Below are 24,717 nucleotides of genomic sequence, written 5' to 3'. Positions count from 1 at the left end.
TCAGATAACTAGGTGTAGTTAACAGCTGGCATTTGTGTTTTCCTCCTAGACAGTGACACACAGGGGGACTGGATTTTGGCAGGATGGGCCATCCTGAAAGGATGGGTGGTGGTGGAACTGTCATGTGACAAACTTGCACTTTAATAGGGGCTCCCTTCTACACTCACAAAGGACTTCTCACTAGCATTTTCTCACCCCAGACATTCTGGGACCAGGGAAGGGAGGAAGGAAATACCAGAACCATCTGAGGGGGGGTGTGCCAGAAGTGTCTTCTTTTTCAGATACCCAGATCCCACATAGCTAAACCTGATGATCTTGCACCTAGGTTTTTAAAGTTTGGCTCCCTCAATCTTCCAAGAAGAGTGCATGCTTATTCTACTCGTACCTGTTACGCAGCTAAATTGAGGAGGTTCACACACTACTGTATCTCCAAACAGTTCAATTGTTTTAAGGTCTCTGTGGAGGAGATTTGCTGCTACCTTCTCCACCTATAAAAAGACATGAATTGCTTACACTTTCATAATCTCACACCTAACTGCAGTTGTAGCCTACTTATAGAACAAACAACACTAATCACTTTTCAAGGTCCCTGCTTTTAAGGATTTTATGGAGGGCCTTTTAAGGGTAATACCTGCTGAAATGTCTCCTCCTCTCATGTGGAACCGGAATGTGGTTCTTACATGGCTCATGGGCCCAACTTTCATACCCCTACACCCTTGTGACCTACAGTTCTTATCTTGAAGTAAGATTTCTTAGTTGCAATCATCTCCCTCAGATGTGTTAGTGAGCTTTAATCATTCATCAAGGTTCACAAGGATAGGGTACTCCTTCGGACCAATCCCAAGTTCCTGCCAAAGGTTGTTTCTTCCTTCCACATGAATGAAAAACATTCAGCAGCCCATTTTCTTTCCTCAACAGAGTCTGTAGTGAGACTTAGTTCTATCAACTTTATTTACCCTTTCCTAAACCTTACAGAGGTTACCCCATCTTAAGTTGGGTATAGTGAGATGGATTTTTACGTGCAACCACTTGATATGTGAAGGCTAAGCGGACTCGCACCTCTTCCCCAAAGAGCCCACTCACATGCCAAAAGGGTACCACCTGGGCTTTCCTATTAGACAATATTTGCAAGGCTGTCAGATCAGCTCCACAAATGTTTACAAATGAAGACTATGTGGATTTTCTAGCCTGTCAACAGGCTTTAGTTGGCCAAAGTGTCCTCGGAACACTGATCCAAACATCTGCATCAACAGCTCAATAGCCAACACTTTGGGGAGAAACTGCATTACAGTCTATGCAGAGCATGTGTATCTGTTTTCAACACTGCTCTTCAATTGCTGAGCAGAAGATCTGAGGTGGATCCTATGTCCTGGTACATTACCTCCTCGTAAGTCTTCCTCCCCACATGAATAACGAAGTGAGCTTCAGCTCCACACCAGAACCCTCCAAAGCAAAAAGTTAGCCTCCCATGCCTTCCATCCCCTCCCAATATGGCTGACCCAAGTCACCCCTGACCTCTATAAGAGGCGGGCCGGCCCAACCCTTCAGCCTGTTCTTTTGGTTCCGTGCTGCAGATTCTCCAGAGCGTATTTCAGGTAAGTTGGGCCGAGGTCCTGCTCCAGCAGGTCCCAGGGCCCTGGAGTGGAGGTCCTGCTCGACCGGGCTCAAGTACTGGTTCCCCCACCTTCTGGCCCCCGGGGGCTTGGGTGGTTGCGGGTCCTGGGGTTTATTTTTCCCTCCCTTTCGCCTCTTCAAGTTGCAGGACTCTCGCGATCTTCCCTTTGGTAAGCATCTTGAGGATCCTGCCACCCCCACGGCTTCGAGCGTTTCTGCCCGGCTTTAGCGGGCTCTGGGGTATGTGTTTTTCTCTTGTTGTGGCCCTGCGCAAGTGGGTTCTGCTGGGGCGATTACCTGGGTTGCCCGATTTCTGTTGTGGGCTGCTGCCGTTGCCTCGGAGGGTCCCGGAGGTTGCCGCGTACTCTCCCGTTCCTCTGGCCAACGGAGTGCAGCTTGTGGACTACGTAGGTCCTTGGTGTGGCACCAGTCCTTAGTGGGATTCTTTCTTAATTTTGTCTGTACATTGTGTGTTGTAGGACCTGTCATCTTCATTCTTGTAGTCTCCGGTGTTTCCGGTTTGTGGGAATTGCACATACGCATGCGCACCACATGGTTTTCCCGCAGCGTACCCGATTCCCTGGTTTACTTTTGTCAGGGGAGTGGGCAAGTGATGTTGGGGGCTCTCGTTCCTGCTGATTTCGTACAGCTCTTTTTGATACTGTCGTTTCGGTCCATTACTTTTCATTGGTTTTTGGGCCCTGGTGTCCCATTGTTGTAAATTGGGTGCCACGTACTCACCTTTGGTGGGTATTGAATGAGTCCTGGAGGGGCTTCAGACTCCTGTTACAGCGGTATGTCTGTGTTTACCTTACTGCTACCTTTGGGGGTTTAGGGTTATTTTTTCCAACTCTGGGGGTGTTGGTTTCCCCTTTATACCTACGTGTTTACAGACCTGCTTCTTTATGCTGTGCGTGTATGAGAAGGAGCTGGGATATAGCCTTATGGCTAGTGCGGTCGATCCGGAGGCGGGGGGTTGCCGGTTCGTGTCTCGGCATCGACGCTCTACTTCCCGTGCTTCTGGTCTGACCACTATCACTTTAGGTTTTTGTGGTTTTTTTGTACATTGGCCTCTACGTTCTTCTGGTCTGGCACAATGTCTTTATATTTATTGCCTGCTGGTCATTTCGGTTTCATTTTGTGGTGCGGATTAGTGTTTCTTTGGTAGCTTCATCCAGGTTGGCTTAGTGGACTAATGCATCCGCTGCAGGGGCCTGCGTTCGACCTCAGAGTCACTGGTTCGATCCCGGCGGGTCCACTCGGCCTTTCATCTTTCAGTGGTCGATGTAATGAGTACGGTTGAGTGGATAACAGTAAACATCAGTTTTTTCGGTGCACCGCATTTCCCAACATTGGTCTTTTTCAAGTATTTTTCTCTCTTTCTTTTTTCTGGGGTAGAGCCGTGTTCCGTCTGGTGGTACTATGCACATGATAACGTCCTATGTATTTTACCTTCTTCCCTTCCGGACTGTGGGCCTGTGGTCCTGCCGTCCTGTGTGCTACTGTTCCCGTCTGCTCTCCAATGGTGTGCGGGGACTGGCGTGGTTGGTCCATGGTTGGGCGTCCACCTGGGGATTCGGGTAGCTGTGGGCTGCTGCTTGTCTGATGGGGACGGGCTGCTGTTGACATCTGTCTGTCCTTCTCTGGGCTGCTTCTGTGGTCTCCATGTGGGCTTTTGATTCTGCTTCTGCTTCTGCTTCTGCTCCTGGAGGGCTTGCCCTATCCAGTCTGGGGCCGTGACAGCTGCCCCTCTTGTCCATGTCTGGCTTCTCCTCGGCTCCTGGCTTTTGGGGATCTGTTGGGGACCATCTGTTGCCTCTCCTTGCGTCCTGGGTGGCCTGTGTGGTGGTTCTGTGGGACATCCCTACTGCTGAGCCGCCCCGTTGTCGGCCTTGGCTGTCTCCCGGGTTCTTCTCGGGCGGGGCCTGTTCGGGTGGGGTCTTGGGGCCCTTCTGGTTCCTGGCGGTCCTCCTTGGTTTTTTCTCTGACCCCCTGGCTTTCGGTTGGGGTCGGAGTCCTCCACAGGGTGTGTGTCGGATGTTCTTTTACCTTGTTGGCGAGCGGTGCTTTGCATTGTCCTTCTCTTGGGGGTTCGTCCCTTTCGGTGGGTCTCATGTGCTAGTGGGCCGTCCTGGGTCTGGTTCATACTAGTTTGCGCTTTTCCCCGTGAGTGTACTTTCTCTTGTCCCGCCCTCGGTTCCGTTATGCCGGTGGTTGTGCTCCACGGGTTCGGTCCGGTCTGGGTTGGCCATGCCCTTTCTCTTCTCCTGCCGCTTGGTCGCGGGTCGAGCTCCTTTTCCACCCTGTCTGCAGGTGCGGTCTGCTTTTTCTGGTGTACCCATCCTGGGTGATTGCAGTCTTTTCTGGCCTGTTGGACTGGGGCGCGTGCCTGGGTTCCTGGTCGGTGCAGGGTCGGTTGGTCCCCCTGCTGGCGGTTTTCTCGTCTGGCATCTGTTGGCCGTTCATTTGGCTTGTCTGGTGTTTGCCCCTGTGGGGGCTTCTGGTTTCTAGCTTGGGCGTTTTTTCGTCTGCCTTCTGTTGCCGGGGGTTGCTGGACTTGCTCCCTTTGGTTTCTTTGGCTCGTTTGTTCTGTCCTTGACTAGGGTCCGGGGGTTGTCTATTGCGACGGTTTCTCTCCCGGGGGTGTTCTGCCTGTTCTCTGGTGCAGTTTTATTTTCCTCACGTGGCTTCAGTCTTCATGTGGGCAGCCGGGTTCCTTGGTTACGGTCTCGAGTTGGGTCCCCTGTGGTGGCTCTTGTGCTTCCTTGTCCAGGCTCCTGGCTTGGCGCTTTCCTCTGTTCCCTTTGCTTACGCGGGTCCTGGGCTTGTTTGGCCTGGACGGGGCGTTTGGCCTGTTGGTGGTGCTCGCCTGGGTTCCTCTCCCTTGGTTTCCGCAGCTGTGGGTGTGGGTTGTCCGGGGGTATGGGGTTTTCCCGGTTCTTCCTTCCCCTTTGCGGGGCCCCCCCGCTTCCTGTGTGAATTTAGCATCTTCTTCTTCCTTATCTCTCTGGGGTACTGGTGCCTGCTGTCTCGGGGTTGCTCCCTGGTGGTGTTGGTATGGCCTCTGGCTTGTTTTACCCCGCTCTTCTATCCTTCTACCCATTGGGGTGTTTCTGCCTTGGCCTTGCCTCCCTGTACGCTCCTTTTCTTGTCAGTTCTCAGTGGTTCTGCGGGGTCGGGCCTGGTTAGAGGCCGACTGGATGGCCTCTTGGGTGCCTGCTTTGGCGGCCTGTGTACTACAAGTGGGTCGTACAGGGACGGTTTGCTTGACCCTTGCGCGGGGTGGTCGCGCTCTTCGGGCAGCATTCTCCATGCTTCCGGATGCTATCTGCTTCCTTGTGCATGGTAGCCCGGTGTTGGGCCTTCGCTTTCCTTTCTGGTGGCTTGGCTTGGGCCCAGTCCCTTCTGTTTTCGGGCTCCATGGGCGGCCTTGCGGGCTTTCCGCTGTTTGCCGCTTTGGTTCCGTTGGTGGCCGGGTTGCTTCGTAGTTCCTCCTGTGGCTTCCAGGGGCTGTTCTTTTGTGCCTTCTGGGGTCTTTTGCTCCCTTCCGTGGGGTTCTTTGACCTGCTGGGGTCTGTGGCCTGACTGTTTTTTCACTGTGTTGGTGGTGGTTTGTTGGCCTTCATTTCTGGAGGTTGGAGGGGGTGCTGGGTTCTTTTCTGCACTCTCCTCCATTCTTGCTGCTCCTGCCGGTCCGCCTTGCTTGTGTCTGGTTCCTCGGCTTCTGCCCTCAGTTGTCCACCGGTCCTGGTGGGCTGTCCATCCGGTCTTTGGATTTGTGGTGGTTTCTGTTCTCCCGGTGTTGGTGGTCCGTCGTGCAGTGTTGCTGTGTTTAGGTCGGACTGCGTCTTTTGGCTGCTGTGGCATCTGGTTCTCTCTTTGTGTTGCCCTCTTTTTTGCTTTGGTTTCGAAGTCTGGGGCTTCTGCTTCCCTCTCTCTTTGGGCTGTCCGTCAGGCAGTTTTGGTGTTTTGGGGCCTGCTGGCCTTTTGGTTGCGTTGGCTCTGTGCAGTTTGGTTCCGTGCCTTCTCTGTCCTCCCTTGGTTTTCTGGTGACCCTGCGGGTCTCAGAGGTCCGGGTTTTTGGCCCTCCCTGGTTCTTCCTGTTCGTGGTTGCCTCTCTCTTGGGTGGTTTTTTCCTCTCGTCGGTGGTTGTAGGGTTTGCCATGCTTCTTTGGCATCCCCTTTTGGTCATTGTTTTTTTTTGTGAGTTTCCATGAAGCAGCTTGGCTATGGTATGTGCTCACTTCGTTATTCATGTGGCGAGGAAGACTTACGAGGAGGTAGTGCCCTGGTTACTTACCGGTAATCTTCACTACTCCGAGTATAGTCTTCCTCGCCACATGAGTTCCCATCCCATGTTTATGCTTGGAAGTTCAGGCTGAAGGGTTGGGCCGACCCGCCTCTTATAGAGGTCATGGGTGACTTGGGTCGGCCATATTGGGAGGGGATGGAAGGCTAACTTTTTGCTTTGGAGGGTTCTGGTGTGGAGCTGAATCTCACTTCATTATTCATGTGGCGAGGAAGACTATACTCTGAGTAATGAAGATTACCGGTAAGTAACCGGGGCATTATCGACCAAGAGTGGCATTACAATAGCTCCTATGACTCAAACGTCTTAAAAGAAAAAGGGGTTGCAAAATAAAATAGTTATTATGCACATTTATTTTCAGACATGACATTTTCAAAATTAAAGTTATTAAAATGAAATTCGTTAACATGTCTGAAATCCTATTTTGATGCATTCTCCGCGACTGTAGAAAAGCAAATATTTTCTTAAACAGTCTTTTCGCCATTTCAACCTTATCTTTAAAGTTCACCATGTGGAGGTTGTCACCAGCTGTCTTTTTCACTGCAATCTTTTAACATGCAACACAGCTAAACACTTCATGCTGTTCTGATTTGCTTTGTATCTTAATTAGAATCAAAACACCTCTCTGCAGCTATTAAATAACTGTCATACTTTACTAAACACTCAGAAAAAGATTGGGGGTAACACATTTCCTACAGAGACTTTATTGTTTACTTCCAGGTAAAGACTCAAAACAGTACACCTTATCACCCTCTCTTCTTGATTACAGCAGATGGAAACATCTACACTATGCTGCATGCGAATCCCATTAATAACATACTATAACTATTAGTGTCTGTTGAGCAACATGGCATTATTGTCGACAAAACAACAAACTAAACAAACTTGGTTGTCACCCTATTCCATCATGCTCATGAAGGCATGTGACCACTTTAGTTTAAGTTTTATTGGGTGTGAAAGATGCTGCAATGTATAACTGCACATTAAAACAGGTTATCATCCAATCACAGACTTGTTGTACTATTCATAAGGCTGTTTCACCTACCTTTCTCTTTAAATGTGATACTTGCCAAAATTGCCTGCTTCCGTAATCGTTTTTTGCTTCTTTAGTTGCGTATTTGCTTCTTTATTGATCTATTGATTGCTCCTCCTCAAGAAACCCTCTGCAGACCCTACGGACCTGAAAAACTACCGACTCATCTCTCTCCTTCCCTTCGCGGCCAAAGTCACAGGGAAGATCGTCAATGCCCAGCTGACTAACTTCATCGAGGAGAACGCCATCCTCGACCCTTCCCAATCCGGATTCTGCAGCAACCACAGCACCGAGACCGCCCTCCTAGCCTCCATAGACGACATCCGCATGCTCCCCAACCAAGGCCCTCATCCTGCTAGACCTCTCCGCAGGCTTCGACACCGTCTCCCACAGCCAGACTCCACGATGCCGGCATACAAGGAACTGCCCTCGACTGGCTCCACTTCTTCCTCCCCGGCAGAATCCAAAGGATCAGACTTCCTCTCCGAACCCACAGAGATCAACTGTGGAGTACCCCAAGGATCGTCGCTCAGTCCTACGCTCTTCAACATCTACATGGCCCATTTGCCGTCATCGTCAGACAGCATAGATGTCAGGGACTGTCCGAGACTATGTCAGGAACACAGTCAGGGACTTGGGCAAGGACTGGGAACTGGGTAGAAGACGTACAGTGCACAGAAAGAGTAGTACAGCGCTGCCCAGGATCACACAGGGAGTCAGAGGAGAAAAAGGGATCCAAAGGGGAAGCCTGTACAAGTGAACAAGATGGGTAAGGCTCAGAAAGGAAGGGCACTCGCGAGGCAATTTAGCATTCAGAATAACTACACCCAGGATGAATGTGCAAGACATATATATGAAACAACATTAACAATAAAGGGGAGTGTGGGGTAAAGCACTAAGGAGCTCCACACGGTAAGACTGAAACTCTGTAAGTTTCTCACCCACAATTGCTGTTACAGGTACTGACTGCTAATACCGCATATAGGATATGCATGCAAAGGCAGGGTATGTGGAGCTTATACCTATGGTGATGTTATAAGTGTAACTCAAAGACTATACTCAGAGCGAACAAGAAACACCACCTAGGTAGTCAGCTGTGCCCACGGATCGGACAAACAGGAACACGCAAGGCAGTAACAGCAAGGGGGTAGAACTAAACACAAGCACAATAGACCAGGAGCTAACAAGGATGAGTGCTTAACAGGAAAGGGAAGAAATCACAGGGCACCCTTGGCAGAAAGCAGGTAACAAACATACAAGGCAACAGAAGCAAGACAGCAGAATAGAAAGACAGCAAACTAGGAACTGGAACCAAGGAAATGGGAAGAAAGGCAGGGACTAGAAAAGGATATACAGAAGGGGCAGTGCTGGTTCAGGAACAGGGAATTACTAAAGCTTCAGGAGTCAAGGTAGCACTGCTGGCAGTGCTAGTTCAGGAACAGGGAATTACTAAAGCTTCATGAGTCAAGGTAGCACTGCAGGCAGTGCTAGTTCATGGAAACAGGAAAATAGCTACAGCTCAGAAAACAAGGAGCCGAGAGAGCACTACAAGCAGTGCAAATCAGGAACAAGAAATAGCTGAAGCCCAGGAACAGGAACAAAGACTAACTACAGCTCAGGAAACAAGGTGGCAGTGCAAATTCAGGTACAAGGAATAGCTATAGCTCAGGAATCAAGGAACAAAGATTAACTATAGCTCAGGAATCAAGGAGGAGCAAAAGCTCAGGAACAAGGACAGGTCTCACCGGAAACCAGCTACAATGACCAAACTTGGCCTGAAGGGAACTGGGGCTTAAAAGAGCTCACAGTAATCACATGCATCAGGTGCGAGCAGGCCAGCAGCAGCCAGCCACAGGTGAGCTGAATTCCTCCACCCATCCTTGGCCTGCAGGGGTGGAGACAAAGCAGTGAGCAGGGAATTCTAGGTAATTGAGTTTCAGGCATGAGCAGGATGGCTTCCACAAACCCCGGCATAGATTGGGAATGGATGTCAATTCCCAAATAGTGTAAAATGTCTGGAAGTCAGTATATACATGAAGGGGAGTGTCTGGAAGCTTATTAGAACACTGGAGAGTCCCACAGTTCAGCCCCCTGGTGGTGGACACGAGAACGCAGGGAGCAGGTCGTGACAATGGGCTCAGCATAGTATCCTACGCTGACAACACCCAACTCATCCTCTCCCTCACGAATGAACCCGACGCCACCAGACCAGGAAGGAATAAAAGACGTTGCATCCTGGATGAGCAGTAGCTGTCTGAAACTCAAATCGGAGAAGATGGAAGTCCTCGTCCTCGGACCCACCATTTCAGCCTGGGACAACACCTGGTGGCCCATCACCCTTGGCAACCCACCCACCCCCACGGACCACGCCCAGAACCTCGGCATCATTCACGACTCCTCCCTCACCATGACCCATCAAATCAACGCCATTGCCTCCACCTGCTTCAACACCCTCTGCATCCTTCGCAAGACCTTCAAAGGCATCCCCCTGAATCCAGGAAGACCATCACCCGCGCACTCATAACAAGCAGACTGGACTACGGAAACGCCCTCTATGCTGGAATCAACAAATCTCTGCTACGCGGACTCCAGACCATCCAGAATCCACAGCCAGACTTGTCCTCGGCATCCCACAACATGAATACATCACCCAAAACCTGCGAGACCTCCTCTGGCTCCCCGTCGAGAAGAGAATAACTTTCAAGCTACTCACCCACGCCTACAAATCCCTCCACAACACCGGACCCAAATACCTCAACGAAAGACTCTTCTTCCACGTAACCAGGAGAAACCTCCTCTCTGTCGACCTCACCCTCCCAGAAACCCCATGCATCCGCAGAACCAAAGCGTGTGGAAGAGCCTTCTACATTGCGGCAAAGGCCTGGAACGGGCTCCCAATCAACATCTGACACTCCCCCACTCTGCACACCTTCAGGAAGAGCCTCAAGACCTGGCTCTTCGGCTGAGCAGGCGGTGCACCCCACCTCCTCAGTGCCTTGACACCCTCTCGGGTGAGTAGCGCGCTTCACAATTCCCTGATTGATTGATTGATTGATTGATTAAGGCTTCATTCACAATCAATACATTTATCATGATGTATCCCTATTAAAGTTCCTATATGAAACTGATTCAGAGATTCTCGCTACTGCGCCAGGTAGTGACTCACAAGTTACAATGACGCCGATTGAGGTAGTTCACCCTACACATTAGTAACTTCGAACCGAGCATCATTGTTGAATATACTCTCACAAAATTATGTCCGAGCTCATGTTATGTCATGGATTGTATTCTCGAATAGTTCGGATCATGTCAAATTCTGATTGTACTGGAATGCAGATACCAGTGTTCTCTTTATGTAAAATTTTGAATATTCATAGGCTCTCACAATAAATGGACATCTTTATCAACAGAGTAGGGCTCTGAACATGTCAGCAATATTTTTTATTTTGGGGTTTTGATAACAGCAGCATTCAGGCTATAGTGTTGATCTAATTGTACCATTTCGCTTGCTTAAATATCTGCGACAGCATCTTGTGATTTACTCTGGTAAATCTACTTTTAAGCAGTTACTCAATTTCACAAAATGTTACTGTAAACGAACTCAGATTATAATGGCCATCCAGTACCTTGGTTGCCAACTTGAGATCATTGAGACCGCTCAGTCTGACCTTCTCTACTTGACCACAAAGTGTGATTCCTGGGCAAGTTTTGCAACCTACAACCTCCAGACCCAAAATTAACAGCACAAGTTTAACTCTATTGGTGTTTGGGTCTGAGGTTATGTGAAACAGGGTATGCTTGAGGTTGGCTTCAAGTTACCATTTTGCTACCTCTCCCATTGCGCATATCACCCCCTCCCAGAAGTGTTTACACTTGGAGCATTCCTATAAGGTATCGGGAAAATCTCCAGGGTTCTTGCCTCATCTAAGACAGTCATCAAAATCAGCACTGATGAATCGTCACAGTTTAAGGCAAAGCATGTGATTGCATGTGGTGGAGGAATTTAAGTTGGATAATTCTGAATTGGGTGGCAATGGCCTCTTCTCGTGCTGCAATTTTCACCTTCTAATATGACCTCGTCTATTAACTCTTTCACTTCTCTCTACCATGCTCGGTTGAGCATTTCAAAGGTATCTGGAGTGCGCCCGACCACCTAACTGAACAATGCAGAATTGTTTTTAAGCCCCATATTACTTATGAGAAGTTTGGCTTCTAAAGGTTAAAGTCGGGGAGCTCCACAATGTAGGGGAGTAGAGCATGTATCAGTTGGAGATGCCTGTATAATTTGTGTTTATGCATAACATAATTCTCATGGAGCTCTGCAAAAGAACAGGTGTGTGCCAGACTTTATTGGCCCCAGCCTGGAGACCATGATGTTGCCGAATCCTTGAAAGCTATGTAGAGCACTGACTGGTTTAGCATGGTATGCATCCACAACAGTTTCCTTTGTCAGTCTCTTGTGCCAGTCAATACTCTGTAAGGTTCCATGCCACAACTGTATCACCCTTTCAGTAGCAGGTGGAAACCTGTTGTGTATGTTGGACCCATTTGTGATTTATTGAGCCACTGATTTACTACTACAATGGATCTCAGCATCCCTTAATGATAGCAGCCTTCCCCATCAATGATAGTGGAATGGGGGACCAAAAAGCAAGTTCTCCGTAGTCCACTCTTTTGATGCCAAGAAACAGAGAGTAATCCCTGAGAGCCAAGGGGACAGGTCCTATGAGACAGTAAACAATTATACCTCCCCTAAGTTGAGCTGTAGCTAAATTGTATAGACCGTGTATCATTCTAGTCCTTGATATGCTTCATCAGGCTTACATTTGAACGCTCCAAAGTCCAAACCCGCTGACCCCATTCATATTCTCTCTTCCACGTTACATTTGCACACTCTAAATTGCACACCAAATGTGTTGATGCCATAACTTCATTAACAATGGCCGTTTCTATGTCCATTACCAGGCCCCCATTGACAGTGTCCTCATGGGCAAGCTCCTAAATGACCACCACTTCATTGACATCCAAAAGATCCTCATGTATGTCTTGGTCTTTCTAAAGCACAAACCTAGCAGGCTAGCAACATAGCGCTGTACGGGGGGCAAGCCCCAGTGGGGATGCATGGGGGAATGAGACGGAGTATGTAGAGCTAGTGAAAGGGTGAGAAAGGGGTTTATCTGAGATAGAGTTCCTTGAAGAGGTGAGTATTCCAGTGGCGGCCCCTCCGCTAAGGTGGAGGATTATATACCCACAAGAAAAATAAAATGATAATAATAATGTTATTGGCTGTAATGTATTCATGTGATGAATAAAGAACTGTTTTGCCGCAATCACACTTTTGCACTGTTGCCCTATATTTCCGTGGTGCTACTTGTGTTGATTAGTTCAAGATTTCTGAGGCCTTATGCAAGTACAATTAGTAATCAGATTGCTGCTATGCACTCATGCACTTTATTGAGTTTTCTCTATCTTTGTATGATGTATGTTTATGGCGACACGTTGTGACATGTATATGCTCTTCCTCTATTTTTGTAATGTAGCTCTTGCTCTGTTCTAATAAAAATATATATATATATATATAAAAAAAGATAATAAGGTTATTATCATTTTATTTTTCATTATTGGCTATGTAAGCTGGTGCGGGCGGGGTGGGGCTGTGCTTTCTGCAGAGCAGGGGAAGGAGTGGTGGCACTCTCATAAGTGCTCATGAGGGTACGGCCGGCCGACTCGGGCCATCCAAACCGTCATGTACACTTGCCATGTTCTGAGAACATGCCCAGCCTTCCATTCCCAGGCGCCGAAACACGGCGATTACATCAATCACAACGCTGCACTGCAGCATTGTGATTGGTCAGTGGAGTCAGGAGCCTGGGTGCGTCCTGGTCTGTCAACCTGAAGAGGATGAGGACGAAGGCAAGCGGCCGCTGGGGAGGTAAGTGTTTTTTTTTTCTTTGCCCCTTTTCTCTTTTTTTAACCCCCCCTCTCCCTCCTCACCCCATCACTACTGGCCGGTAGCAGCCGCTGCTGGAGTTGTCAGTTTCTTCCTAAATTTTAGCACGGTTGATGCTTCTTTGATATCAAGGAGGATGTTCTTAGAGATACTGGGGGCATAGGCTGAGAAGGCTTCTCCTTCCCTCTGTGTTTAGTCTCTAATCTGACTTGGTCTGAGCTCCTTGTCTGGTGTGGACCTCCAGATATTGTTTGTTTGTTAGCTAGGTAGACAGCTCCATGACCCCCTCGTTGACAAGACCCTTAGAGATCTATTCTCAGCCTCAGAAATTCGTCTTCCTTTGGCTTTTTAGGATGACTGCACGAGAAGTGTAGTGTAATGCTTTGGCATGAAGGCTGTGTGTACAACTCTTCTATTAAAGCTTTTCTAGAATTAAGGCTGGAGGTAAGACTGGTCATGCAATCTCCTAAGCAGAAAGAAGAGGCCACTTGGCCCTTTTATAGAGGGTTGATAAGTTAAGAATACCTTTTAACATGTATGTGTCCACATTGCCCAAGTAGGTAACCAGCCTGTATGGAGCACAGTTGTCATGCCAATAGAAGAGTCGCTCGGGGGGGGCACCATTGCCGCGTCATTGTCGATATAGGCTCCAGAACACAAATTGCTAAGCTAAGTGACTCCATTCTGGATTAGTCTGAACTTCACTGCCACTGCATTTAACTTTTACCTGTGATAGGAAGATTCTGTCCCTCACTTTCTCGAAGAGGCCGGCCGGAAACAGCCTGGCCCAGGTTCTTGCTACGCATTGTCGAGTGACAAACCATATTTTCCTCCTGAACAACCCTCCCCACACCCACCCCGTAGCTTACCTTCACACAGTGCATTGACACATTTATTATTAGTAGGAGGCTAATGGTACATAAGAATCACCTGAATGTGCTTTGAAGTATCCAGCTGCCTGCAGCGCTAGCTGAGGTGGGACCCTAACACAGAAACGCCAAGCGCTGACCACGAACCCGCGCCTCTGTACAGCCAGTCCCTGCTTTACAACCCGATGACGTCATGTAGAGGAAGGAAATACGCACTGACGGGCTTTGTTATAGTGAACTCACCAACAGACAACACTACAGGCACACAAAGAAAAGACAGGCATGCCACAGCAGGCCCCTGTGCTCACCCAGAGAACATTACAAGCTTACACAGCCAACGTCACTAACTGATAATTTATTTTGTGGTGTAAATTGACGGAACCAAATAAATTTAACAATACATGATATTTCTTTCCTCAGACACACCTGTAATGAAAAGGGAAGGCTAAGCATTCGAAGCATACCACCAGATCTACCCGAGACTGAGGCAGAGACCTAGGGCTTGTCAATTAAGCTAAGCACTGCTAGTCGACATTTCAGACATGAACTCCGCCACCAGTGCTTTGAAGAGCTCGAGCAGCGCTATTTTACCACCGCAGACAGGAGTAATCCGTTGCTTTCCAGAGTAACTTTAAAGGCATGTGCTGTATTTGGCTGGAATTGTAGCTTTATTTGTTAACATCTCTAAAGTGAACGAGAGAACATAACACCACGAGCTGTAAAGCATCACAACACATAACAAAACAGTCCAATACAACACAACAACCGCAATACAGTACCATGGACGTAGCTACCATTGGTGCAGCGGGTGCATGGCACTGGGGGTCAGAGCCCTAAGGGGCCCATTAAACCCCCAAAATTGTATTTTGCTTTTGGTGTGCACTTTATTGGTGTCTGTTGCGTTCTCATCTAATGTGAGTTGTACCCACTTATTGTGGAAAGGGGTTGCATTACGTATCAATGCTGTCACAGTTTTAAAATCTATAGAACCTCCATAGAGCTTGTTGCCTAGTTTTGTATATAGATGGAGAATTATGGGCAGGCCAAGGATGTCATCAATCGTCCTATCTCTGCCCTGAATCCTGATTGATACCATGGAACAGTGTTCACTTCCCCTGCTCAGGCACATGAATCATCAAGGAGTAGGGTGGCATAATATTTGTACATTCAAGAGAGCTATTAAGAGGTAGTTTCCTAGGTTTCCCCTTGGGCCTTCATTAAGTATACGGCACAGGACAGGTCCCCTCTTAGACCATAGGTTAATGGAAGTAAAATATCACGTACTATCAGTGAAGTGAGGCAGGTGGTCCACAGCTTGCCTATTTTGGCACAAAGCTCCATCGGCCCTGCCTGCCTGAATGACTATTGGAACCCTTCCCAATTAACCACGCGATTTGTGGACCATGGAAGGGTGAACACAGCACTGAGTGTACCAATAAGTTCCTTCTCCCGAGGCAAGCAACATAAAGGGTTGTCAATTTCCTAGCTAATACTATGAAGGCAGTTATTTGGGGGCACAGTGCTTAGGTACATCATTCATCAAAAGGCTCGCAGTAAAATAGACTCACTCCAATAATCACATTGGGCACTTGAAATTCAGAATACTGCTCTCCTTCAACAAGGGATGCCCGAGTTTCAGATGCTCTCCATGGGGCCACATGTATCAACATTTGGAATAGCAATTACCTAATTGCGATTTTCAGCTAATCACAATTAGGTACTTGCTATTCCAAATGTCTGAAAATCGAAGAGTTTCATTTACTGAGTCGTAGGGGCTCGCAAATCGATCTACCTCACTAATATTAAGCGATCATTTTTTTTTTGATGCAGCCGTTTTTACTGAAGAAAAATGGGTTGCATTTTAAAAACAAAAATGGAAAGCTTTCTTTTAATTTTTTAAGAGCAGGCAGTTGTCAATGGGACCACTGCCTGCTCTTAAAAAAACGTTTGCGCCATGATTCCCAAAGGAGAAGTGGTCCCCTTCCCAATTGCAAAGGGGTTACCACCAACTTGGTGGTAAATTGCGAATGTTTTGCAACTGCATTCCCGGTCCCAAAAGATTCATACATACTGCTGCGATTTGCTTTTAGGAAGGGACACCCTTTTCACGCCCCTTCCAAATACCAAATAGCTACCCCATTTTGCGATTCGGTAACAAGTTACCGAACTGCAAATTAGGGTTTGATACATGTTAATCGGCCCGTTTGCGAACGCAAAATTGGTTGATACATGTGGCCACATGTTCCCAAAATGCTTGGTTTAAATCTAAATTCAGAACCTAATTTGGGATAAAGCGTTTATGCTCTCAAGTAACATCGACCTAAACATTTTGAGAATCGCCAGAGTTAACAAAAGTGGTAGACCTGGAAATGTGCCAAAATTGCTATTCATCCCCAGGTGAGCTGTAACGAGGCAAAATGTCATATTTTCCCTAGTTATTTTCCCTTTTTGTGTGTGCTTCATTCTGCAGCACACAAGAAAAGAGGAAAATGCCTCAGGGGAATGTTTTCGTGCAGGAAGGTGTCCCTTCCTGCACAAAAAACAATCCTGCCTGCAATGCAGGCATTCTTGTACCATGGTGCAGGAGTGCCTGCCTTGGCGCTAGACAGCACATTGTGTGCCAGCGCTGGGAAAAGGCATGAATGTGCTGTATTAGCTTGATTATGGCGCATTCCTGCCTTTTCCCATCACGCAGCGCAGCCCCAAATGTGCCTTTAGATGTATAATGCAAGATGACTAATTCCTTTACTACACCTTTCATGTCGATAATAGTAGATAATAGTACAGGTTTTGTTCCTCTCCACCAAAGTTAGCAACATTTTTGTTTGTCTTGTTTCAGATCCCTGGATGCCTCTGCGCTGCCAGATATGTATCACAGAGGACGATGAGCCGTAATACTGGCATTGGAGTTTGTTTGAGTTTCAGCATTGACTGAAGTGTCAGTGCTTTTTTTTATTAGGCTACTAGTTTTACTGATTGGAGATTTTTCTTATCTTTTTCACTAAGTTCTGATAAACAGACATTCAAATTTGGTTGCTGATTATTAATTAAGTTGGTATCCAGAAGTACAGAATTAAGGGGCATATTTTCAAGCACAGCGTTAAAATTATCGCCTCTTCAGCGGCAGAAAACTGCCGCCAAAGCGGCAATAATGGGCTTGATAATATGCCAGTGAGAATTCCAATAGAAGCCCATGTTGACACCAGAACATGGGTTTCTATTGGAATCTTCAAGGGCATAATATCAAGCCCATTATCGCCGCTTTAGCGGCAGTTTTCTGCCGCTAAATCGGCGATAATTTTAACGCCGTTTCTTGATAATATGCCCCCAGGTTCGATTTGAATGATTGTGGCTTTTGTTTTTTCTTTAGCTGTTGCAAAGTCTCTGATGGCTTTTGGCTGCCTCTGTCTATAAAAACTCTAGTAATTGGTTGATTCTGCGCTTTGCTGCTCACCTTTGTCAGATCTTGGTGGCTGTAAACTGTTTTTTTCACTGCTCTGCAAATAGCTTCACAGTGGAGGATCTTTGTTTGCAATCTTAACAATCAAAGATAGGATATAATTTTAATTTAAAGGTTATTCCTGTCTTACAGTTGTTTGATGTATGTTGTGGCTCTTTTACATTTCTTGTTTTTTTCTTATGTTTTTTGTTTGATATACGAGTTTTGAATTCTAGATTAAGGTTCTCCAATGCCTCTTTCTTGTGTGTGGCCTGCTTTTGTCGTCTGAAATAGACTGCAGAATGTAAGAATGATTATTTAAGTGGTCTAAAATGTTAGACCAGCAAAAGCAGGAGCTGTTCTCTCAGAATATCAGACTTTACAACTCAGATCTTTATCCCGCATGTCTTTATCCCGTGGGCTCCCTTTTGTGGTGCCGGCTGCCATCCGACTTTACACCAGGTCAGAGCAGGTGTTAATTTCCTGCTGCTAACGTGCCTTATCGCATGTTTTGTGATCGTATCGCCGATATGGCTGGTAGTTGAGAATGTTGTGGAGTGGTGTTGTCGCGGCTTTTTGTACGGGTACGCCTACTCTGCATCTTGTTAGCGATAGTTGTGGGGGGGTCATCTGTGGCGATATTTTTTGCGGCTGCTATCGCAGGTCAACTGGTGCTATGGGCTGTTGGCACCAGCTTGTGAATGGGGTGATAAATTTATCGTGACTTTGGCTGCGCTACAGTGCCGTTAACTTGGAGATAGCTCCTTGAGAATATGGCCCTAAGTCTTTTTCAGCCAAAGGTAAAACTCACAAAGTTGTTGTTTGTGGGAAACAGGAGTTGGCAGTGACTCGGTTTCACTTGGATCCAGAGAGAAAGTATCAAAATCGATGAAGTAGCCAATCGCAGTTCGATCTATCTTTGGTAGCTCAGCAGGTTTTGTAGAACTGGCAGATGATTCATTTCGAGCCATGTTCACATAGATGTCTGTATTAGGCCGAATTGAGATCTGTATTTCATTTGTACTTTGTTGCTGTTCAATTTCAACAGGCACGAGTTCCATTCCACTGTTAGTGCCCACAGCCTCAGACGCTGGATCGACGACTGCGCCAACACCCTCGCCTCACTGAAGAAACCCTCCTACAGAGACACCAGCAACTCCTAGCCTCCAAGCGAGCCTGCCAGAAACTAAAGAAGAAATGGCACAGTGAGCAGACTCCGGACAGCCACGCAGCCCACAAGGACGCCATCCGCAACCACCATCACCTCATCAGGACTGCCAAGAGGACCTCCTTCAAAGACCGCCTCGACAACAACGCACACAACAGCAAGGAGCTCTTCAACATCGTGAAGGACATTTCTAACCCCAGCTAAAACACCGACATCCCGCCGTCGCAAGCCCTGTGCGACTCCCTCGCCATTTTTTTTCACCGCAAGATAGCAGACATCCACGACAGCTTCAACACCCAGACAGCCCCAACAGACATCAACACAACAGACTCTCCGCACACCATCGACAATGACCCCTGCTAACCTGGGCCAACGTGAGCCTCGATGACACCATCAAGACCATGAGCACAATCCACTCCAGCTCCCCGTCAGACCCATTCCCGCACCACATCTTCAACAAAGCCAGCAGCTCCATCGCACCCCATCTGCGCAACGTCATCAATCTCTCCCTCGAGACCGCGACCTTCCCAGAGAGCTGGAAACACGCCGAGATCAACGCCCTACTCAAAAAACCCAAGGCGGACCCAAGAGACCTCAAGAACTTCCGGCCCATCTCTCTGCTTCCGTTTCTGGCCAAGGTCATCGAGAAGATCGTCAACAGACAGCTAACCCGATACCTTGTAGAAAACAGAATCCTGGACCCTTCCCAGTCAGGGTTCCGCAGCAACCACAGCACCGAGACTACCCTCATCGCCGCCACTGACATCAGGACCCTGCTGGACAATGGTGAGACCGAGGCCCTCATCCTCCTGGACCTCTCCGCCGACTTCGACACCGTCTGCCACCGTACACTACGCGGACGCCACCACGCCGTAGGGATCCGAGACAAGGCTCTGGAATGGACCACCTCCTTCCTCTCCGGCAGAACCCAGAGCGTCCGCCTCCCCCCATTCCGATCTGAAGCCTCCGAGATCATCTGCGGCGTACCCCAGGGATCTTCCCTCAGCCCGACACTGTTCAACATCTACATGGCCCCGCGCGAACACGTCGCCTGACAGCACGACCTCAACATAATCTCCTACGCCGACGACACTCAACTGATCCTCTCCTTCACCAAGGACCCCATCACCGCCAAATCCAACCTCCACGAAGGAATGAAGGCCGTCGCCGACTGGATGAAGATCAGCCGACTGAAGCTGAACACGGAGAAGACGGAGGTCTTCATCCTCGGCTCCAATCCTTCAGCCTGGGACGACTCCTGGTGGCCAACGGCACTGGGGGCAGCCCTGACACCCACCGACCATGCACGCAACCTGGGAATCATCCTCGACTCAACACTCTCCATGACCAAGCAAATCAACGCCGTCTCCTCCTCCTGCTTCAACACCCTCTACATGCTCCGCAAGATCTACAGGTGGATCCCAACAGACACAAGGAGAACAGTCACCCAGGCCCTCGTCAGCAGCAGACTCGACTACGGAAATGCCCTCTACGCGGGAGCCCCGACCAAGCTCATCAAACGACTGCAACGCATCCAAAACGCCTCTGCACGACTGATCCTCGACGTACCACGCCACAGCCACATCACCCCCACCTGAGAAACCTGCACTGGCTCCCCGTCAACAAGAGGATATCCTTCAAGCTCCTCATCCAGGAACACAAGGCACTCCACAAGACCGGCCCAGCCTACCTCAACAGATGACTTTCCTTCTACATCCCCAACCGCCAGCTCCGCTCCGCCGACCTCGCCACCGTCCCTCGCATCCGAAGAACAACCACTGGTGGGAGATCCTTCTCCCACCTCGCCGCCAAGACCTGGAACACCCTCCCAATGAGCCTACGACAGACCCAAGACCTGCTGACCTTCAGGAGACTACTCAAGACCTGGCTGTTTGACCAGTAGCGCCCCCCCTCCCAGGGCTTGAGACCCTCGTGGGTATGTAGTGCGCTCTACAAATGATTGATTGATTGATTGATTGAGTACTGGCCAATTCGCTGTCCCTGCTGAGCGGACACAGTCTCACTGTTTCTGTGGTATGGGGGAGGGCACCTTTAAACCAAATTGTATGTTCTTGGTACATTAACGGGTCTTTTATGTCCTAACATGGAGAGTATTCTTCAGGTATCTCATCTGGAATGTAACTATGAAATACATGTGTGCGTGCGTTTTCAAGTGGGAAGTTAACCTAAGAATAGAACACCTCTGTCCTGTATGCCTTGAGTGCCTCAATCACAAAGGTAACGGTCCCACCTAATGATGAGAGACCATAATCTGCTAACTTTGTAGTAAGTGAATTTCTGTAATTTTCTGAAATGTTTAGAGCACCTTCCTGTTCAGATTCCTCCCTACTAATAACACTTGTACCAGCGTCTGCGCTCCAAGACATTATGGGAGGAAGTATTTTAGAGAAAGAGATAAGGTTTTGCACAATGTAGGGAACTATAATCCTTCAAGCTTGAATAAACCTACAGCCAATACATAGGGTATACCTACTCAGCTGTGGTGGATATTTCCTCCAAACTCCAGATGTTTCTGGGTAAATGTGATTAGGGTTCTCTTAGAAAGCACGACTGAACTATTCAGATTTGACTGTTAAATAAGATCAAAACCAACGTTAGCGCGCCCATGTTGTGTAGTTTCTACAAATCTATATAGGATATGTGCGTTTAGACAACATAAATTAAGGGATTGGTGTCCAGACTGATTCCAGACACCCCAAAGGGTATGTTAGCCTTTAAACCAGCTAGCTTTCAGTGCCACTATAAGCTCCCTAACCATACCAAGGAGCGAATAGATTCTGGCAACTACTGAACATGACAACCCTTGATCCTTTAGGGATCATGGAAACAGTACATTACTTTTCGCTCAGTCACTCGTGCTCACTTCTTCTCAAGGAGAGATACACAAAATAAACGATGGGGACATTTTCAATAAGCATTTATTGAACCAGCGTCATTCTAGTATAAAATAAATGTGCTTCAACAACCATTAGACAAAAACAGATATATACTATTACGAGCACCAACAGAGTAAATTGAATGGTGCTAACACAGTGAATTTATGCAGGCATATAGAAACATGGCAGTAATCAAGGTAAAAGGTCAGCGCCAGAGCTATTATGTAGAGCAAGGTAGGAAAAATGTAGGTAAAAGGTTGTGCAGTTACCTAGGCCTACATTGGGGTACATTACGGTTCATAACACCTCCACTCTATATACTAAACCGATGACGGAAGCTGTAGTTTACTATCAAGAAGAATTAGGGCACGGCTTGTGCACCTCTTCCGGTCACAGATCAAGTCCAAGACCTCACACATCGAGGGACAGGCTTAGGGCTCTGTAAACACCCTACATCAGTGTGAGGCTAGGGCCAAATTTAAAAAATCACGATACCAGATATACAAAATTGGGCAATCAGAGTAGGGGGACACAAACGTACATCATGGAGGGCTCATTCCAATCCAAACAGAACCCTTGCTATGAGGAGTTGACTTTTCAGGACCCATACTTGGGCCTCTATAAAGGTGCATCTCCTAGAAAATTCCCATTCTAGGGACTTGTCTTGATGTCCCTAATAGTGATGTTTACTTAGTGGACTCTGACTCAGTGACCATGGTTTTTGGACTATATCAGGTTGAACTCTTTTATCCAGCTCTACCCAATCTACCATCTCCCTAACTCACAGCTAAACATGTACCCTCACTGTTCCCAGCTGTATCAAGTAAATATGCAACAGTGACGCATATGTTGAGATGGTTACGCTAAAAAAGGATTCATTTATCACCTAAAATTGTTAAGATAACTACAGCCCATTTGTCTACAGTTTCTCCATCATACTCCTTTCAGTCTGGATCACAGGCATATTTTGGAGCACATCTGCTTGGGCACCAGGTTTTTTTCTACCAACCTCCGTACAAAATATGGTGCTCGCTTCCTTTATTATTTTAATTCCACTTTTTTCTTTTATTGGCCCTCGTACAAACCTAACAGTTTTACACGAAACCTCTATCTGGAGTGACATTTCTGGCTTTCTCACTGAGTGGAGAGTTCTTCAGTGGGTAACACAATGAAATACAGAAAGGGACTGCTGAGGGATGATTTAATTATTAGATCTGCGCTTCTCACTGCTAAATCTCATCTCAAATAGGACAAATGTGTCCCCTCCGCTCAAATCAGATATCAAAATCTAAAGATTTTATAACTTCCTCCATAGGGCTGTGAATGTGGAGAGTCTGTACTTAAACTACAGCCTGCAAAAACCTCATTGTACTTAAGAACATAAAACAAAATATCAATTGTGTCTTATAATTACATAAATTGGCATAGTTCTCAGTAAGCTCAGTTATCACTTATGTTAAACTCAGAACCACCTTCAATAAGATCCAGGCTTGCAGCCAAACAGATTCCCAGAGGAATAGAAGTGCTGGAGAAGTCTGCATCATCATAACATCATTTATGTTGATGTGATATATTTTGAGCCGTTTGCCACCTAATCCATATTCACTCTGTCAGCTTTCCAGAAGGCCAGATCCACCTGTTGACTTTGAGCAAATGTTTTGAACCTTGGGGGAGAATCACAGTAGCCGAATGGAGGCTTTGAGCCACCATTAATTCTGAGTGCATTACCTGCACAAAGGTTGCCTCATGATATGTAGAGTTATCAACCAAATCTTAGCTCTTCTCCTGTTTTGTCTCTGGTAAATTATGGTTGCATGACAAACACCTTTGTTTCTCATTTTCATAATTTCTGATATGGAATGTCATTCCACTTGAACAACAGATGCCGTCCATCTCACCACCATGAGACTATATTACCTAGATGTCCTGATTATTCTGAGTGTTATTCATTTCCTTCAACTGACATACTGAGCCTGGACTGTCCCCTCACACCCTAGGCCTCCAATCTCTAGGCAAAATTCACTCAGGTCTCTTTGATTTCCCAGAGACCCTAACTACCACAGCTACTGTACTTAATCATAACAATACATAAACCCAGTTATACTAGATCCTTGTTATATAGTTTCTGTTAATAAATAAATCCCTACAAAATATATACAAACAAGGTAGAATGGACAAGGAAAACAAAATCTGAAATGTGGGGTGGGGAAACTTTGGGCTTTATTTACAGGAAAGAGGAAATTGTCGTCGTTTACTATTTTTGTTCGGGAAGGTGTTCCTTTCTGCACAAAAAACACCCCTAAAATGCAGACACTCTTGCACCATGGCGGAAGGGTGCCTGCATTGGTGCATGGCAGCCATTTCTGCGGCAGCACAGGGGGAAAGGACAGGAATGCGCCATATCTGATAGAGACTGCGTATTTCTGCCCTTTTCTTTTAACGTAGGGCAGCAGAGCAAGAAGGCTTGAGGTGCTGCCCTACGTCAAAAGATTGTACGTTTTTTATTTTAGTTATAGATGTTTTTCTCCCTTTTTTATTTCACTCTATTTTTCACCCTAATTATTCTCTCTTAGTCTAGACTACATTTAAATTAGTATCCAAACCATTCGACCACCCAATTATATTATATCTATGTTCTATATTATTTCTATAAGTCTATAAATCCCTAACTTAATTATAGAAGAAAGAATAGAGGAGCAATCCTACATTTGGAAATTGAGGGCAAATAATTTATGCTTTAAAAATATATATACATATATATAGAGTCCTCCCTTATCTTTTATATTCATGCCCTCCGTAATTCTGCCTCAGTCACCACTCTACTTTAATTAAATTACTACCTATCCTATTATTACGTCTTAATCGCCATTTCCACTCCAAATATTTTATTAACTCCCACATCTAACAATTTCCTGAGGCTTACTTGCTCCTTACGTTCTCTTCTGTTGTTATTTTGACTAGAAGACTATTGGCATCTTCTGTAGATCTAACCAATGACATGTGAGTATTCACATTACTTTTAAAAAATCCTAAAAACTTCAACTGTATTGTGCCATCCAGTCTCCTATATTCACCCATATTAAGACCCATGTCTCACAGCTGTAACCCTGCATAAATCTAACTGTATAGACAGGAAAGCCTCCTATCTCAATTAATTTTTATTTCAGAAACAAACCTAATAACAAATAACCTCCTGAAATCAATAAGAAATGAAACTGCATAAAATATTTCTAGGATTTGATAAATCTAGATTATACTTAAGGGGGCCCAAGCCTAAATTTCCTGCACAAGTTATATAACCGATTCAGCCACCTTTAATAGAGCTGATGTAATTAGAGAGATTATTATTATTAGAGTTTGCAGAGCAAAAGGACAAATTGAAAGAAGCTCATACACGCCATCCCTGCATAAATGAAGATCCAAAAAGGTATATCAGCC

This window comes from Triturus cristatus, chromosome 2_1 (genome assembly GCF_964204655.1).
Source record: "Triturus cristatus chromosome 2_1, aTriCri1.1, whole genome shotgun sequence".
NCBI classification, from domain to species: Eukaryota; Metazoa; Chordata; class Amphibia; order Caudata; family Salamandridae; genus Triturus; species Triturus cristatus.
Note: the sequence above shows the minus strand (reverse complement) of the source record.